The sequence below is a fragment of the Falco biarmicus genome, chromosome 2 (assembly GCF_023638135.1).
Source record: "Falco biarmicus isolate bFalBia1 chromosome 2, bFalBia1.pri, whole genome shotgun sequence".
NCBI lineage: Eukaryota > Metazoa > Chordata > Aves > Falconiformes > Falconidae > Falco > Falco biarmicus.
The window spans coordinates 14243854-14263609 of record NC_079289.1 but is presented as its reverse complement, the minus strand read 5'-3'; the positions used below and the strand labels follow the sequence as shown (position 1 = coordinate 14263609).

General features: G+C 36.4%; 1 protein-coding gene across 4 annotated transcripts in view; it reads right to left on the bottom strand.

Moving 5' to 3' along the window:
- CNTN5 (contactin 5) overlaps positions 1-19756 on the bottom strand; it is a 678174-nt gene that overhangs the window by 564529 nt on the left and 93889 nt on the right. The window contains exon 1 of one of the 4 annotated variants that reach the window (XM_056329575.1): positions 408-522. The exons of the other annotated variants lie outside the window; for them this stretch is intronic. The gene's annotated coding sequence lies outside the window, so the exon portion shown is untranslated. Of the gene's footprint in view, positions 1-407; positions 523-19756 lie in introns of those variants that run through there. 4 annotated transcript variants of the gene reach the window in all.

Here is a 19756-nt window from a genome sequence, read left to right as displayed (position 1 = left end):
TAACTAGCCACACTCACTAAACCAAACTTATTTTTAGTCATTAATTTAGCAATGCAGAACATTGTTCTTTCTTAAATGTGTTTCAACATGTTGCTCACTGCAAAAGTGAGGATTTGCATAGCCATACGCTACAATGCTTTATTACAAGCTGTGAATATACAGGATGATCAAAGTTGGGTTACTTCCCTCAGAGTCACTGGAAACATTGTCTGAAATCACCATGAAACACTGAAAAATGCCGGTGTTTATATGGAAAATGATTACGTGACAAACAGGCTCATTCTGTCATTACCTATTATTAAGCATTCACAGGCTTGCGAGGCTTTTCATCAACATGTCCACAGCAAGGCTGATACAAAGCAATAAATAAATAAATGAGATGCTATGCTGATATCATGATCAGTTACCTGTGTGAACGTGGTCACTTGGAATATGGCCAAATGCTAGACCTGTCCCAGCTCCTCCTTAGCAGCTTGTGTTCCCATTAGCAATCCAGTACAGCAAAAGGACAGTGACAGCTTAGCTGGGTAAAATTCAGTATCTATGATACAATTATTGCACTACTGATTACTTCAGACGTTGGCGAGTTAATCCTTGGGGTATTAATTTACTGCTCTGACTGTACAAAACGGATCCTAGCGCTTTACCCCTTTGAGGGTTGTTGCTGTGATTATTCCATATGGCACCACCAGTAAGGTTTTCCTGTGCATCTTTCCCAGTAAACAGATTTTAGGATATCATCAAATTACTCAGTCAGCTAACAAGAAAGAACTTTACGCTGCTTTCAAGTATCACAACATACAGCAATCCTTTTTTGAGAAGAATTTCATGATTTCAAAGTCCTGCTATATTTCAGTTAGGAAGATTCTTGTTTCAGAAGGCTTTCTGAAAGAAAATTCTAAAATATTATACTGAACAGAGTTCTGGTTTTATATATACTGATATAACTACAGGTTTATGAACATGTATTATGAAGAAAAATAAAATTTTAAATATTTTATTCAAAAATATTGAACCAGGCTATCTCAAAAACTCTGAATGTTCCATTATTATTTTTTGAAACTAAAACTGGGAAAAAAATACAGAAAATATTTTCCACTTTAGTAAATAAAGTGTACTGATTCTACCACAGTTGTATATCCTGGTGTCAAAGTTTTTCCTAACAATTGATATCTCCTTGGATTTAGTTGCAGCTTCAAAGTTAAAAACCACTATCAATCAGGAGTAAAAACAATCAACATAAATTCAGTCTCCAAATTTGGAAACTCCAAGGCAAGGATGATACCTACAGACTATGTAGTTAACCTTGAATTTGACGCATTTACTCTATTTCCTTCTTTGTTACAGTGTCTTATTTCAGTGCTACATTTCTTTGTGTGTAAGGGGAAAGTGAAGAACAGAGAAGAAACAGTTCAAGAGGTCTTTGTCAAGATCTTTCCTAAGAGAGTCCTAAATGAGCTAATTAAGCTGTGGCAATAGGGCAGTATTGTCATGGATTAAAGGCTGCCTAGGAGAAAAACGTCAAAAGTTTGCAATTGAACAACCATTTTTCCCTGTGATAAAGGTTAACACTACACATCCTAAAGTCTCAGAAGGAGTATATTAATTTATCTTATTTATATTATCTTAAATAAGAGCTAAGAGGCAAAATTTTGCAATGGGACAGCATTATGTAGATTTTGGCAGGACTGGTAAAGATTCCACATCTCCACAAAACTGGCAAATAAGAAAACTAAATCTTTCAGACTAAATGTTTAACTGAAGAAATTGACTTCAGCACCATTTTAGAAAAGTCAGTTAAGACCTCTTTGCAAATTATTAATAACACACCTAAATAAGAAGTTTGGAAATAAATTAGATAATAAGCAATCTGGAGCATATGTTAAGGCCTCTATATAAATCAACGCTGCAGACTTATTTGGTTATGTTACCTGAAACAGCCGTAAGACCTTCTTCTTACAGAAGAAAGAGAGGAATACAGAGAAGAGCAATGAGGCTGACTGAAGGCATGGAGCTCTTGCACAAGAAGAAGGACCAACATGATAAAAAGTGTGATAATATAGAGTACTTATACTGTTGTGGTCTTGTTGTTGGGTTTTTTAAAAAGTACATAAATACAATTATTATTACATTGGTTAAGTTACGCAGCTGTACTTATTACTTTTATTCCCACTGAATGGAGTTTGTAAAACTCACTTTATGATTATACATATATAAGCCTGGATGGAATTTCACAGCTTCTTGTCTGACCACTTTGAGATATTTGTGCTGCTTTCTTTTCAGGCTGCAAACTAGCTCCTTCAGGTTTACCCACTGCTGACAAGCTTTTGATAATCCTGCTTGTTTGGTTTTTGAGGCTTATCTGAGCTGTTCCTTCCTTTTACACATCAGAACATTGTTGTGTTGATGAATGCAAGCAGCCCCTTTGATCTGTGGGCATTTTTTAAAGCAGTCAGTAAAAGTCTGCACAGCAGTTAGCTAGTATGTTTGGGGTTTGTTTAATTTTTCTTCTTTAAAAATGAAGCAGTGCTTTAGAGAAATAAACCCTCCTTATTTTGGTTTTTAATTACAATTTACAGAGGTACGTTAACACTGTCATTATGCATTTCCAACAGCATTGAACTGTTATTAAAAAGTCATAATATACCTGCGAAGTAATTTGTTCTTGCCATTGTTTGCAGTGTTTCAAAGTGGCATTCATTTAATCAAACAAAGCTACCCACACATCTGCATCTAAGTTAGTCATTTTTTTATCCCTTTGTAGTCAGGGAAGAGAAAAAGGTAGACACTTCTTGGGTGGGAATTACATCATCTTGAAGAAGACATCCAAATTCCATCAAATGCATCCAGCTATAAAAGCAGCTGTTTCTCTCCCTTGACTATAAAGGGAGTCTGATAAGCAGTATCTGCTTGGCTCAGACATTGATGTCTACACTGCACATGTCTAAGATGAGGTGAGATAAATCTCTGGTTTCTGCCTTCTTTTCACCTCTGGGCTCTTTCATTTGAGTATCATTTCAATATGTTGCCTGTACCTCTGGTAACATTGCAAAGCCTTTTTATTCCTCCCTGAATTTCATATTACTGGCATTTCAAGCAGAGGTTTAAGAAGCTGCTAAAAAACAACTTTGGCCTTAAGGAATCAAAAACAATTCACTGAAGAAAATGAGCACCAAATTCAAATTCTGATCTCCTGCATGATAGAAACAGTACTGGGCTGCCTGGTCAGTCATGAGCTCTCTCTTACAAGACACTGAGGTGGAGCTTTAGTAGTCATAAAAAAACATTTTCATGCCTGACTGACACTACTTTCTTGCATTTGTCCTTCAGATCCTTCAAAAAAAACCAAAAACAACCAAACAAACCAATTCTCAATGCCTTCAAGGTATGATTAGAATTTATAGTTCTTAAGGTATGGTGTATTCAAACAAAAACTGATGCACAATTTAAAAGCAAAGTGATAATTAGAAGTATGTAATTATTTCATCCAAGTAAATCCTCCTTAAAATACACTAAATACACTTTAATACACTACTGTATGTCAGTCGTCTACCTAGTTGCAAACACTATTAACTGCTAGATCGGTAATTTTCAAACTCCCAGTTTGAAATAAGTGAATGCAGTCTTCAGACAAAACAAGCTGAACATTCCTCCAATATCCTAATATTACATATTGCAAATTGAAGCAGGCTTTATACTTTAAAGCAAAATATGGCCAAACACCATTGTGCCAGATGCACAAGGCCTGTGTAAGCCACCAGTTATGTGTCTACAGAACGCGCCACAGGCCATTTGTTTTACTTAAGGGAGCTAAAGAGAGGGGATAACCAGAAAGCCAACTCATTCATTATTCATACTTTAGATCTTTACTTCAATCCACTCAACACTGAAGTTACAATATTCTCTTTCTACATGCACAAATTGGAGCCTCAACAGATATTAGCATAATTTTTATTATAGACAGATGTGGATGCAATCTGAAGCTTAAGTGCATTCAGTACCACTCTGGAATGTTGTATATTCCAAAGCTCTGTGATGTTCTCAGATTATAAAACATACAAGTGCCAATATTATTATTAGTTTCATAGGAAAACAGACCTCCATATTCACAATTTGAGCCTGGTGTCAACACTAAATCTCAGGTTTTTTGATCATGGATCCGTTTACATAGCACCAGGCCTGCTGGTGATGGATGTTGGGTTCACCTGTCTCAGAAGGTAAAAAGGATCCTAGGTCAGGAGTTAGCAGGGCTCACTGAGAGCACTTTAAACTAGATTCAGAGGGGGAAGGGGATAAAACTAAGCTCATTAAGAGATGAACCTGGGGGCAGTATGCCAGAGTTGGAGGTGAAACTGACAGCATAGCTGGAGTGTATCTATGCCAATGCCCGAAGCATGGGCAACAAACGAGGAGCTGGAAGCCATCTTGCAGTAGGAAGACTATGGCATAATCACCACCATGGAAACACGGTGAGATGACTTGCATGACTGGTGTGCTACAATGGATGGCTACAAACTCTTCCAAAGGGATAGGCAAGGAAGGAGTGGCAGTGGGGTAACTTTATATTTCAGGGAGTGTTTTGACTACCTAGAACTCAGTGACAATAGGGTTGAGTGTTTATGGGTAGAGAATTACGGGTAGCATCAACAAGGCAGATATCCTGGTGGGAATATTATATACACCACCCAACGAGGATGACAAGGCAGATGAAACATTCTACAAGCAACTGGAAGAAGTCTCAAGTTCGCTGGCCCTTGTTTTCCTGTGGGACTTCAATGGGAAATACAGCACAGTGGACAGGAAACAGTCTAGGAGGTTCCCAGAGTGTATGGGAGATAACTTCCTGGTACAGCTGGTCAGTGAGCCAGCCAGGGAGACGCCCTGCTGGACCTGCTGTTTGCAAACAGCAAATAATAGTGTGGCCAGCAGGACAAGGGGAGTGATTGTCCCCCTGTACTCAGCACTGGTGAGGCCACACCTCAAATACTGGGTTCAGTTTTGGGCCCCTCACTGCAAGAAGGATGTAGAAGTGCTGGAGCATGTCCAGAGAAGTGCAACGGAGCTGGTGAAGGGTCTGGAGCGCAAGTCTTATGAGGAGCAGCTGAGGGAACTGGGGTTGTTTAGCCTGGGGAAAAGGAGACTCAGGAGAGGCCTTCTCGCTCTCTACAACTACCTGAAAGGAGGCTGTAGGCAGGTGAGGTTGGTCTCTTCTCCCAGATAGCAAGCAACAGGACAAAAGAAAATGGGCTCAATTTGCACCAGGGGAGGTTTAGGTTGGATATTAGGAAAAATTTCTTCACTGAAAGGGTGGTGAAGAATTGGAACCAGCTGGCCAGGGAGGTGGTGGAATGACCACCCCTGGAGGTGTTTAAAAAATAAGTAGATTTGGTGCTCAGAGACATGGTTTAGCGATGATCTTGGCTGTCCTTGGATAACAGTTGGACCTGATGATCTGAAAGGTCTTTTCCAACCTAAATGATTCTATGATTCTATGCTTCTGATTTGGCAAATCACAATATCTAACATTAGCTGAAGGAAGGTGCCTAAGAAAAGTAATCAGACTATGATGGTCTGTTCCTCAGTGGGTATCTTCTTGATCTCTAAGAGATTTCCTTAAAACCTTGAAATACTAAACTTTTATGCCTTCCACAGTTTTGATAATTATGATAATTCAGTGTAGAAAATTTTATATCTCTGCAATTACTTATCTGTCTTCTGAATAATCTTCAATTTGTGGTCTCAGTGATACTTAACAGCAGTATGTTTCACAGTGTTACATGTTTCACAAATGATGGAAAACCTCACCAATGTTCCGAGCTGCTCTCAGTGACTCCAAATAACATAATTAAACTGAAAATATTGCCATGTACATATGTAATGAGATAGGAAAACAAAACCTCTCTTACTTCTGTTTCAGTCCATAATACACTAACATCATGTCCACTCTTCTCTTCTAAGGCCAACTGTTTTAGTGAAAGAGTTCACTCTTCCTCATTTTCATCTCCATTCCTCCATTACTCTCTACACCCCTCTTTATTCATATAATGGCTTTGATGATCTTTTGACTAAAGCTTTACCAAGAGTAGACTCCTCCTTACTTCAAATTCAATTATCCAAATTCAATAAAAGCTTTGCTTGCAGACACAAAGCAAATGCGACAACCCCTTTTCAGTTATCTCATGTGCTCATGCCCAACACAGAGTAATAGATGGGACCGAATGATAAAAACAGTAGAATTGATTGTATTCCTAAAAAGCTAGTTTTCATTCAGAAGATGCTGTCTTCTTCCATGCCTACCCTCTTATAAAAGCTTATTCTCATGTATTTTCAATTTTTAAACATAACTACAGTGGTAGCCACTTATTTCAATGAGATCCAAGAATATATTATCCCAGCAACTTATGACTGTATGCACAGAACTGTAGGGAAGGGGAAAAAAAAGAAAAAAACAGAAAAGAAACTGAATGTTACTTCTCTTGGCAACATTGTTATAACCATTTATTGATCTGAATTCAATAATAATAAATACACTTTCACATTGGGAGACAATATACATCTTTTCAATGTGAACAAAGTAGTCTTAGGTTTTTCACACTAAAAGTTTTAAACATTTATTTTAAATCCATGGAAGAAATGAATGTAAGGCTGATCCTTTGAGAATGGGAAAACAGTATCTTTACTACAATGGATTAACAAACTTAGATTGATTCATGTAGGACAACCATTTCATAATGAGTCACTTCTATCTGCTATTGTGTCTTGTCATGTTCACTGCAATCATTTGGCCCTTTTAATACTGCAGCTAGAAACATGTACTACAGTAGAATGTCTTGATATCGATACAAAAATTACCTGGCCAGAACTGAACAACCATGCCTGTTTTAGAAATGATTTTCAGAACAATTTGAACTACATGGATGTAGAACAAATTATTACTCACACCAGGGTAGCCTGTTCTTTAACTGGTTCAGTGGAGGTCTAAGCATGTACAGGGTGTCCAAATGTTCATGAGCTTACTACAGTGAGTGTATTAAAAATAACAAGGATAGAAGAATGGACAACAAGGAGAGTGAAAGAATATGAAAAACAATTGCAGGTATTTCAGCATAATTTACCTATATGCAAAATCTTTAAACATTTCTGAAGATCCGAAATGTTTCAGGTAATTTTGTAAATCCACAAAGAAAAAAAGATCTCTTCTGCCGTATTTCTGTTACTTTACAGCAGAGTCATGTTTTAGCTTCCTTGGGGAAGTCTTTCCTTCCTAGTCCAAGTGTTTCTGCCATCTATAGTATAACTGAATTGAAGACACCAGTTCCAATTTTGCCAATAGGGCTCCTTTTCAAGGGGCAAAGGGCTGAGAAGGAATTAATTTTTACCCTTCCCTCATCTTTCTTCCATTAAAAAAAAAAAAAAAAAAGAAAATGAAACACAGTGGTAGAGGTGATTTGTTCATTAGAGTTTAGCTGAACATTTCTGAACCTTGAAAACAAATTCCTCTTTCCGCTGTTTGATGTGCCTTCCACAAGGCCAGGGAGGTGGGGACAGCTTTTACCTCTAACAGTTTAAATGAGGTCAAAAGGAGCAAACTAGAAGCTGAAAAATTGAAAATTTGCTTGAGAAGAGAAAGGAAAGACCTTCTTCTTGAATTCCCAGTTACATCAATGTCCTGCAGGAAATAACTTGAGTGGTTGTTTTTTAAAGACAAAGTGCCTGTGTTTTAAAGACTTTCTTTCCCTCCACAACATGACTTCTCTTGACACTATTGCAACATGCACGTGCATTAATGTACTGTTAGCACACTTTAATTATTTGCCTTCCAAAACCAGCTAGGTTCTGCAATAGCAAAATGTGTACAAGCTTTGAAGATTCTCTGAAAAGTAACTCCAGCAAAAAGCATCAAAGCATTCCACCCTTGTCCCTTCATCATCTGTGCTCCATTTACAAGCAAAATAAACTTTCTCTCAAAAAAAACCCCAACCTATCATTCCCTAAAAAATTCCATGATATTGAGCAGGATTTGTACATGGCTAGATCTATACAATCCTACAATACTGTACTGCCCTCTTTTTCAGGTTGTGCTCTCACTCAGAGGTGCTCTGTTTTCTCACTGCAGCTCGGAATTTGGATTTTGCAGTACTGGGTCAGACAGAACAGACATCAAACTTAATACACTTTTCCTCCAACAGCATGGAGTAGTAAATGCTCTAGAAACTGAAAAAACTCCTGACTTTTATAGGGTATGATGTGACATTATAGCTCTTATCCTGAGCTGATATAACTAGAAATCAGCTGACATCTGGAAGTATGACATTATCAATTCTTCTTGAAACTTATATAGAGAGTTTTAATAACATCAGATATTCTTTTATTCAGTGTTGGTCCCTTTTTGAGACTTATAAAAATTACTTGCCTTCAAAGGCTGCTGTTTTCAAAGAATTATTATCCATGTTTTATTGAGAAAGCATATTAGCTGTCTGTTCTAGGCACTTTTATAAAAAAAATATATTGACTACAATGATTAAAGTACACTAAAAGCATTTGTAGATTATATGAGCTATAAGAGTTTATAAGCACTCTATAGGACAGGATAAGGTTTCAACATGATTTTGATAAATTGAAGAAATGGCTCAAAAACAAGAAGACAAAATTAAATAAAGAAAAAATGCAAAGTACTGCTGCTAGGAAGGAGAAAAAAATGCACAGACACAAAGTGAAGAATAACTGGATAGTAGCGATATGATACAAAAGGATGTGGAGGTTGTGATGTATCATAAATTGAAGATGAGTCAGTAATGCCCCACAGTTACAGGGTAAAAGCAACCCTGGTTGCTCTTAACAGAATGGTTAAGAATGCTCTGGTTTGTCTTAACAGAAATTACTTATATAATAAGGCAGAGAGATGATAATGCAAATTCTACTTGACTCTAGTGAGACGCCAGATTAAGGACTATTACAGACTGTGGGGACACCACTCTTTAATAAAGATTTAAAAAATGGAAAGGACAGAAAAAAACAATCAGGTTAAAACAAGGCTTTGAAAATGGGTCTAGTAGAAAAGCTTGAAGAAACGGATTTTTTTTAATGAAAAGATTCAAGGAGACATAGACAGTCTTCCAATTTATAAAATACTGTCAAGCAAAGGGTAATGAAAAAGAATTCTCCATTTTACCTGGGGTGAGCAAATATTGTAAGAAAATGTTGCTTACATTTTCTGCAAAGATTAACAAGTGCTATATGGGAGAAAATTCTTTGGTGATTTGAGTGCTTGAACAGGACTCTCATATACAACTTACACAATTTCTTAAGAGATTTTTAAGATATGAATATATGTTGCAAATATGCATTCCTTCCTTATTTGATTAAGACAACCAATACAGATAAAGACATAATAACAATAAACAGGTAAGTTTCAGCAAGCTGGAAGTTATTGTACAATTTTTTGATGTATCTACATATCTTATTTTGACATACCTATATCTTATTAGCATGAGTTCTGTGGGAGCAAAAGCATATTGCAAAACAAAAACCCCTCAAAGATGGCTAATACCATTCAAAGCAATCACTACAATAGTATTAGCCTCCCATAATACCAGCAGTACCTCTCCAGATACATTGAATCTTCAGACTCCTACCTTACCTGACTGTTGCTGCAACCAAGGCTTCACTGGTAAGATCTCTGAGGGCATCAGGTGGACTCTGTTAGACATTATTTATCTTGTGCTAACGTACAGAGGCCCTAATTTGTGAGCAATTATTTCCCATGTTCAGTAGGGACAGGACAAGAATAACTGATCATAACAGATATTAGGTTTGATATTAGGAAAATATTTACAATTATACAGATAGTTAGATGCTGAAAGCAGTGACCCAAGGAAGCCAAGGGATCTCCTTTCCATTTAAGCAAAAGGAGGAAATGTCAGACCCTGGGCAGTGACGTTTATGAGGACTGCATAGACTTGCTCTATTCCCAAACTTTGTTTCCATGAATAATCTACAAATCGTAGAATCACAGGACCAGAGAAAAATAGGGCTGGCAGGTAGCTGAACACATTTTTGATTTCACAGCAGAATAAGCAAACTATTGTTGTACACTTTCTAGCACTAGTTTATCTAAACTGTTCTTAAAAACCTCCCGCAATGGGGATCCTGCAACCTCCTTATGCAAGCTACTCTTGTGTTTGCTCTTAAACCAGCATATGTAGAAATCCCTATAGAAACAGACTCTATGACAATACCCAAAGTCAAGTGAAGCAAAACAGAGACAGAGAATGGGGGAAACACTGCTATCAGCAACTTCTGATGTTATTTTTCGATGCAATTGGTTCTTTGGAAATGTTACTGATAGCAGAAATTATTGACATCTTTTCCTCAGTCCTTGTTTTACTAAATCATGAATCCCACACAAGGGAATAATTTAATCAGCATAAAACTGTAGAAACCTAATTTACAGTCTGATCAAACTCATTACTACAGATAGGGCTCACAGTGAGTGGGCAGACTGACCAGGCTGTGAATGTAAGACTGGCCAGTATCTGTATCATGCAAACCGAGTCCTCTAAAAGCAAACCAGAAATGTAACTTTCTGCAAGAATGCACAATTTTTAAAAGCTTACTATATTTTTCCCATTCTGCTGCCACTTGAGAGCAATGAACTCCCATTAGTGGGAAATGAAACAAATAATAACACTAAAAAAAAGATATATGAACAGAAAACCATTTGTTTTTTAAATATGCTATGTTAGCTAAATATAATTTATGTTACACAAGTGACAAAAATATCAGTAGTATATGGATATGGTCATTTGTGTTGGTGTTTGCTTTTTTGTGCTGATGATAAAAAACATATATCTACTTGAAACAGATGCACTGTAATATTGCCTTTAACTGTATTCTGTAGGGATGGAAGAGCAATAAGCAAAACTGCCCCTTTTCAGATTTCATAGCATCAAGGGAATTTTCTTTCCAGAGTATGGTTTTGAATATGTAAAGTGCAATGCTGTGACTGACACTGAGTTTACAAGTAACTTACTTGATAGAAAGTATTAATACCGTATGTTCTAATACAAGTGTTAAGAACAGATGTTTTCTTCAATAACTTTTTTCAAAGTTCAATTTTGTCCTACAAAGCTGAATGCTGAAAGAACACATACATTTCATTTTAATAATCTCATTTTAATTGACTTTCAATTCAGTGAACAAAATAAAATTTAAAAAAATGCCACAATAACTATCTACTTAAAAGAAGAATCAGACTTAAATATCCAGTGCTTGCTTGCTTTCTTCCTCAACCTACAGCCAGATAGATTGAAGTGGGGAAAAGAAACAAAGCCAGGAAATATTTAGACCATATGTTTTCTCAGGTTATTGTGAAACAATTCTAAATTGTTTTTACACTAATATTCCAGCACAGCCATGCAAACATTAATTGTACATAAACATGATGCAACTTTCAGAACTATATGGTAACCTGGCGACAACATTGCTACTGAAGTTTATTAGACACTGACAGCACTTTCAAGTTCTGACACCAACTTATTCTAGTAAAAGAGCACGAGATGCCATTTAAAAAAATCAGATTTTTTTAAAATAGATTTTTATTGGCTTATATTACAAATGCATTTTTTTTCTTAATCTTCATTAATGCTGAATCCACTGCTACCATTTTTGGCAGCTGAGGAAATCTCAATTGCAAAAAAACAGAATTGTATTAATAATTCTACCATATTTGAGACACACCCACACCCACACCCACACCCACCCCCCCCCACCCCCACCCCCCACACACACACCCCCACCCCACCCCACCCCACCTCTCTCTCTCTCTCTCTCTCTCTCTCTCTCTGCTGCTGGCCAGTATGACTACTAATTCCATCATATTCACAGCAAGGATAAGAAAATCACCTTTCCTTAGGCTGTGAAGCACAAATGCTCCTGCTGAATGGATGCATGGCTGACCACAGTTCAATCTGGACCCGTATATACCATATACTCTTTCAGAGTCAGATACAGGGGATGAGATTTTCAGAGACCTGGTCTGGCCTCTGGATCTCCACAATCCTACATGTTGAACCCTATAAAGTTCATGCACTGGCTTTTCTAATCCATGGCGCTCTGGAGAAGGAGACAATGTTCTACCCATAAACTTCCTGGTGCTTAAATAAACTGATGGATCTGAACACAAAATAGGCTATAAAGAACACAATACACATATTCATTTAAAGAAAAGAAAAAAAGAGAAGAAACAGACTTTTTCTGTTTTGCAAAAACTGAGTCTTCTGCAAAAGCTTGAAGTTAGATGTTTTATTTTCAAGTATCAATAACTCAGATTTACTTTATTAAAGTCTTCTAGGATCCCTTTCAAGTATCTAAAGTTTAATTCCATGCATTTAATTTTGCTTCTTCTCCTCCAAAAGGAACAATTCATAAGGATGTCCAAGACTTTAAGAATAGAGAGAATCATTTAAGTTGATCCAATGTTTACAAGGCCATTATGTTTCAATCTGATACATCTTTATGAGGTCTAAAGAAATTAAAACACCTTAGAAGTCTTAAGTATGAGACGGTTAGACGCTACAAACCTAAATGATCTTAGTAGGCAATTTTTAACCTAAAAGTGTAGAAAAAGATGAACTTCTATACTCTGAGCATGTTTAACAAAACACAGAAAACAAGCATCCAAAAGGCATGCTTTTCTGTATGACTACCAAATACTCTTTCATCCTTTGCTATATCATTAAATATAGGTGAGAATGTTTTCTATTATTTTGGAACAGAAAGGATATAAGAAATAGAAGTCACAGTGAATTATCTGTTAAAAAAAATAAGTAAACAAATTATCAGAAAATTCTTTCCTGAAGCTTTGAAGGATGTGTTTGGCTGTATTAAAAATAAGGTTGAAAGAGCACAATAATATAATTATAAGCAATCTGTTCTCTCCCTAGCCCCTGGAGACACAGGATGAAGAGGAAACTCAGAAGATCATATATTTCAAGGACAGAAGGCAAACATATGAACATCTAAACCAGCATACTGAAAAAATGCAATGTGAATTTTATTATAGCCTTTCTTCTCAAATAAATAAATATCCAGAATTCTTCTTTAGAGTCTCCATCCTCTAAATGTCATGGTTATTCTGAGGTAGGTGAAAGTAACTAGCTGAAAGGAAAGCAATATAGTTTAGTTTGCTTTAGATTGCTTTTCATTTTTGTGGAGAAGAGCCAGCTATCACTTTTTGACATATATATATATAATTATTTAAATGCACAGCACTCTCAGAAAAGTAAGGTGTTAGCTAAGGACATTTTCACAACAGTAGGGAAAACCAGCAACCTTATTGAGCTCGGGTGCTTTCACATTGTCCTGATTATCCTATCTCACTTGGGCAAACCTTGGCCACAACTCAGGGAAAGTTAAGGATGTGTACCAATATTGGAAATGATGGTAATAAAACTTTTATAAATACCTCGGTCTAAAGCAGTAAGGGAAAAAAATACTGTCTTTTTTTGTTTATTATTTTAAATATAGTGTATGAGAAAGCTTTCTTTCTTTCTTTTAACACCCCTTATGAGATAAGCTAAAAGACACTACTGTACTAGAAAGAATCTCCTTATAGACATAGAAGCTCCTTAGAGGCTATCTCCTAGGTGGTAGAAGATCTGCCAGAATTTGAATTGCCCTTTTGAAAAAAATGCCGTCCAGCATTGTTATCTTAGAATTAAAAGGAATCATATTTCCTTCAAAAAGGTATAATTCAGTTATAAAAGGCAAAGTACTAATATGCAGGTGTAAGGCGTTTATTCACCTACGCTATGAGCTGCCAATATCTGGAGTAAGTTAATTCATTCAGCTTGTAGTCTTGTTTTTCCCTAATGAAAAAAAAAATATATTCTTAGTGGTAGATTACAGAAATTAGAAAGATAGCTAAAACATGAATTTCTTCTATGAATTATTAATGCTACCAATACTTTAAGGACAGGTTAAATGTCATCAAGGGCCTCCATAATTTATTAATGAACAAGATTAATGTCCAATGTCTTTGTCAGTGATATGAGAAATTTGGACTGATCATATATTTTTAGACTTGAGAGTGACCTCATGACATCAAATGACTGAAATGGAGATTTATTTGAAATATATGTAAATATACTATAGATCTACTGTTCTGAAAACAGAGACCATGTTGGGTTAGTTATAGAATCTTTTAGGTGAAGTGATATTAAAAGGGATGCACGTACTTGGAGCAATCAAGGAACTGCAGACAAAATGAATATTTTGATCACAACTGGTTTTGGAATGCAAATCTAAATAAATGATGATTTATAACCATGATAGTTACTACAGTTTTGATCATGTGATAGACTACAAGTCATCTGAGGTGTGAACTTTTCCGGCAAAGATGAGATCATGGCCAGTAGCTACGAGACCACTAGCTTTAACTTCAGTTTAAGCATATTTCTGATGACAGCATACTAGTTCACTCGGGTTGCACTAAAAAGGCAAGATTTTAGGTGAATCCGTTTCCAGCAGAAATCACATACAAAAAAATTGGTGATAGGGCTCATTAGGACTGGCTTCAAACAATCTCAGAATGCACAGTAATACGGTAAGTTATGGGGCACTGAAATTCCTGATCCTGATTCATTCAAGGTTAGTGCATTCAGGGTTAGTTAGAACTTCTCTAGTTGGCAACATAACTGCATTAAAATGATTGCTTGTGAGAAGCTGTGTGAGCATACATGTGGTGATTGAACAGGAACGGCAAAGCTTTACCCCCAAGGGGGGATAATGCAGTGGGTAACCACATTCTCCATTTCTAATTTGACTGGCTTTGAATATCTTACTTTCCTGTTCAAATATATATAATATAATTTTATAATTCAATCCTTTGGAAGGGCTCTTTATGTGGTGGAGGTTTTTTCCCCTTTTTTTTTTTTTTTAGTAAGTTTAACAGTCCTGAATACTTAATCCACTGAATTTCACTTAATACTATGAGTTATGATTATGGCCCCGAGTTTTGTTGTCTGATTGCTTCATGTTCTGTCTCTGGAAGGTTACTTTTTCCTCATGTTTGCACTTTCTAGCTGTATTTTAGACTACAGCTATTAAAATCCATTTACAGGTCAGCTCGTTCAGGAATGTTAGCCTATGATTGATGTAGACAATTGAACATTTTTTAAGTCTATATTTGTTGCTCCAGGGTACAGGTTAACAAGATACTTCAAGAGCTGATTCCAGCATGGCACAACATTTCAATGAACAAAGTATTGCCAAGCCCCATTTAGTTTTTAATATGAATTTGTAAACCTCAAATTCTGGAGTTGATCAAGAGATAACCTACAAGGCTGGCAGACTGCCCTGGATCATATAGATGACTTTTCCACTTGTCACATGCCAATCCCTTGTATGGCTGCTCCCACATTTAGAATTTAATTGTCCTTTCTGCTTCCTATTTCTATCCTTGCATTTGCAGTTACTTTTAATATAACAAATGTGACAGCGATGAACAACAGAACTGTTTGGATAAGTACCTACCTATGAATGTCAACACCTGGATGGAAAATAAGTGAAATGAAGGCTGCTGTCTTGAATGTCCTATCCATCAAAAACAAACAGTAGCATACAGAAACGCTTCTGTCCTATCTTTTATTGAATATATTTCTCCTATTAACTACATGTATTGCATGTTAAAGCTGCCTTGAAATCAGTGACAGCAAAGATTTTGTTAGATAAAATGAAAAATATGGAATTTTAGTCTTTCCTTGTTATCTTCAATGAATTACGTTAAATGGAGACATTTAAATCAATTGATCTATTAAACTTATGCCTGGGCTAATCGGCCTCACAGGCTGTGTGGTGGGACAGGTCATGCAGCTATCTGCATTTAACTCAGTTTTAAAGTTTGCTCTGACATTTACTTTTATGCTTCAGGTGCTGTGATTAAATAGAAATGATGAATGAGTGCTGTAAATGACTACTCCGTTGTCTGGGGTACAATGTTACCACTTCTCCGGCATGACCTCTAACTAATTTCCTCTGTCACTTTCTCTCCTGATTTATTCAGAGTAGTTATTCCTCACCCCCAGATATTTCTAAATCCCCACATTTTTCTCCTTGTTCAGCTATTGCTCCCTCCCCACAGGGTTTCCATTCACTTTTTTAATCAGCACGATGTAATTGTGAAAGGTGTTAAGAGCTCCTACAAACATTAGATACAGAGGTATTGCCCGTTTCAATTGCTGTGGGACAAATTTATATCAGCTTATCCTAGACATACCCAGGTTAGATGTCTACACCAGAGCTACTCATTTGGGCTTCTCTTATAGTTGAGAGAAGGCAATAATCACTTTTGGATATAATTTGTCTTGTTCTAGACTGAGGTTAGTTGTGATCTACAAATGCTTATTTTTTATAAGCGACTATCAGGGGAACAAACAATTATTATATGGGGTACAGATGTTAAACCTTCAGTGAATAGATGAGATGTATATGTGTATCTGGTCAGAGAATAAGATAATCTTGCTCTTTCCAGATTCTCAGGGATACAAAATACTAGTAATGGTATGGGCTGGATGGATTTTAGATGAATTTAGTTCCCCTTTAAAAGGGAAAAGGTACACAAGACAATAATATCAGAGTGATTAAGATTCTGTTGCTCAATGCCAAAGACAGGAAATTATCAAGAGACTCACAGAGAGGTGATTACAGGGCTACTGTACAATCTTCCTGGCTTTCTTATTTTCTTTTTGATACAGTTAAAATTGATTTTATTTCCATTCCACTTATACATCCAAGCCAGCTGTCCAAGTTACATCCACATTGTTCATATCATTGCACTGATAATGGCACTGTTGAGGGCTGTCCTGAGTCTGTCGTTCACCATGCTGTGGACAAGCTGACCATGTTTGGTCTCCTAGCCAGTGTGAACTCAGGGCTACTAAACCCACCTATCTTATGCCTCACAGTATCCTAATGCTCCAGTGAGTAACTTCAGATGCCTTCAAGGTAGGACTTTGCTTTTCCCATATTCCACCCAAAAATGATTTTTTCCCTCTTCTAATTGCACCAAGGCCATCCCGGGAACAGTTCTCACATTCCCACATCTAGGCAGCAAAGGCGAAGGCTGAAAACAGGTCGGGAGGCAGTGGAGAGCTGCTCCATACGACACTGAAAACATAGCCAGGCAGTTAGGACTTTTCATGAAGAAAAAAGTCAAGGAGTCTAAAATGAAAACACTTTGTAAAGAAGTGAGGAAGCCTTCCTGTCTAGAACTGGGAGAGGCTCAGGAAAGCTTAAAGAAAAAGCTGCAGAGGTGAGAAAAATGAGCAAAATGGGTTCAATGACTATATAATCATCACTGAAGAGATTCCTTATTCTGCCACTTTCTACTTTTCCTCTTTCAAAAAATGTGTGATTCTTTCTTCATTTGCAATGGAATTTATCTTCTGATTTATGGTAATGAAACTAGAGCCCTTGATGGAGCATTTAAAATCCTTGAATAACTCATTATTACATTTCTTTTTACTTTTTATTTCTTAAATAATCTTCACAATTGACTGTAATTCAAATCCAAGAATTGGTTTTGAGTCATTATCCTCCATTGTGCAGTCAGTAAACACTTCAGATTCTGTTTAAGGTGTACATACACTCTTAATAATGAATTCTGGAAGACAAACATGGAAAATAATTTTAAATTGTGCTCTGAATGACTGCATTAAGTCTGTACAGTAAATTTCTAATGACTGGTCTTAAAAACTGAGTTGTGAGAAGAAACTATTCAGCATTAAACAATATTTCATTTCCCGTGGTATCACAAATTTCTTTCCCTTCTACTATGTTCTTCTGATGCTATGAGATCATTATTACTACTGCAATTTTAAAATCATTCCAGATAAAAGGGATATTATCAAGGGATTAAACAGATCGATATATTACTTGGATATTTTCATTTAACAGCGTGACTTACTTGACACCTGAATTTATTTCATGAAATCAATATATTATTTTGCATTCCCTGACTATTTGATACTCAGACCTTTGGTAAAGAAAACTATTCCATATTTATATATTCTGTATGAGACAGAACTGACCTCTATTCCATATCTGTTATTATTTGGAAGAAGTTAGTCTTCATTTATAAACTTGTCATTAACATGGAAAAATATCTTTGAGGAATATGACCAATTTCAAATTAATTCAAAACCTTTTGGTTACACAGTAGATAATATGGAGAAAAGACAATCCTATGTTTTGTCCTGTAAGCAATGACATAGTTGAATCTAACCAGAACTATGATTTCATATTGAGGTACATATATTGCAATGAAAGCAAGGAAAATTCAGCAAGATTCTAGCTTTTGGCTGCTAATAAAGCCTACATCTAGGCATTGTATGTCCAGTCTAGCAAAACCTGGAGTCTGCAAAGATTCTGTAATCCAAGTACCAGATATTCAGCATGTTCTTAGGACAGATGGTTAGCAGGGTAGCTACAGTGGTGATTAAATAGGCAACAATATTAAAATAATTCCAAATATAGCTTTTAGGGAAATATCTACACGCTGATATTCCGTTTAGATTATTGCATTTATCAACATAATAGTTGGCCAAAGCTGTTGATATGACCCAGTTCTGCATTTACATCCTTCCAGCTGGATATTGTCAGTAATACATTCATAATCCGATTCTTAATCTGTGGTAAATGGTTAGAATTAAATTCTCTGATAAATGTAAAGGTCTTATTTGATTTTCATGAAGCATGTTTGTCTTCTCACGTAAAAAGGTTAATGTGAATAAGAGATCTGTATACTCTGAGGGAAATGGTGCAGAACCTTTGTTGGATTTCTGTTTGAATAAATCCATACTCAGTTCTCAGCACTGTAATTGGGCTTGTAGGGCAAAATGCTTGCATAGTTCTGCCAACCTACCCTACGTACAGTTTAGGACTTTTGCTACTTCTATCTATTGAGGATACGAATAACTTTGATATAAAATCAGTAGAAGATTAAAATTTGTGTTCATTTGTTAAAGTGTTGCAGCTTATTGTTACTTGGAGCAGCCTAAATCTATGATGGTACTAATTTTTGTGCCACTTTCAGTGGTTAGGTATCAGCACTGTGGTGGGAGTAAAATACCCAAAAGGGGGTGTTTGACTGGCATTTCTCTCTGTTAGCGGTGAAACCAGAAAGGAGATTAGAAAACCTCTGAGCAGAGCAACATTTTGGATCTGTCTTACTTCCCTTTTCCCCCCTGTCTCAGAAAAAAGTTAAGTGGTTAGATATGCGGAGAAGCAATACCAAGTGTTTCTTTATATATCAGGTCTGTACTTTGTGTTCCCTGTGAGGTAGAAGTGATTAAACATCATCTTTCCTCCAACTGCTAATGCATGCCTAGTTGTTATCTGACGCAAAACATGCATACCTTGGAGGGACATTAGACCTATGAAAACTTTGCAGAAACTTGCTATTCATTTCATCCTTATGTACCTCCTCCTTAAGTTTAAGTCACTGATATATGGCTGGTGTTTTGTTTTTACAAGCAATAAGAATCTGGGTGAGTGTTTTCTGTTTACTGGTGAAACAGTACGTACAGCTGTGCAGCATCGGCATATGGCAGGCATTTAAGCCTGCAGCATTTTCTAATATCACTGGCTGGTTTAACACATATGTTGAACAGGGAAGAAGAAAAGGATCTATCCTTTTGAACCTGCAGGGGAAAAAAGGCTTCTTATTACTAACAATATATTTAAGAGAAAGGAGTAT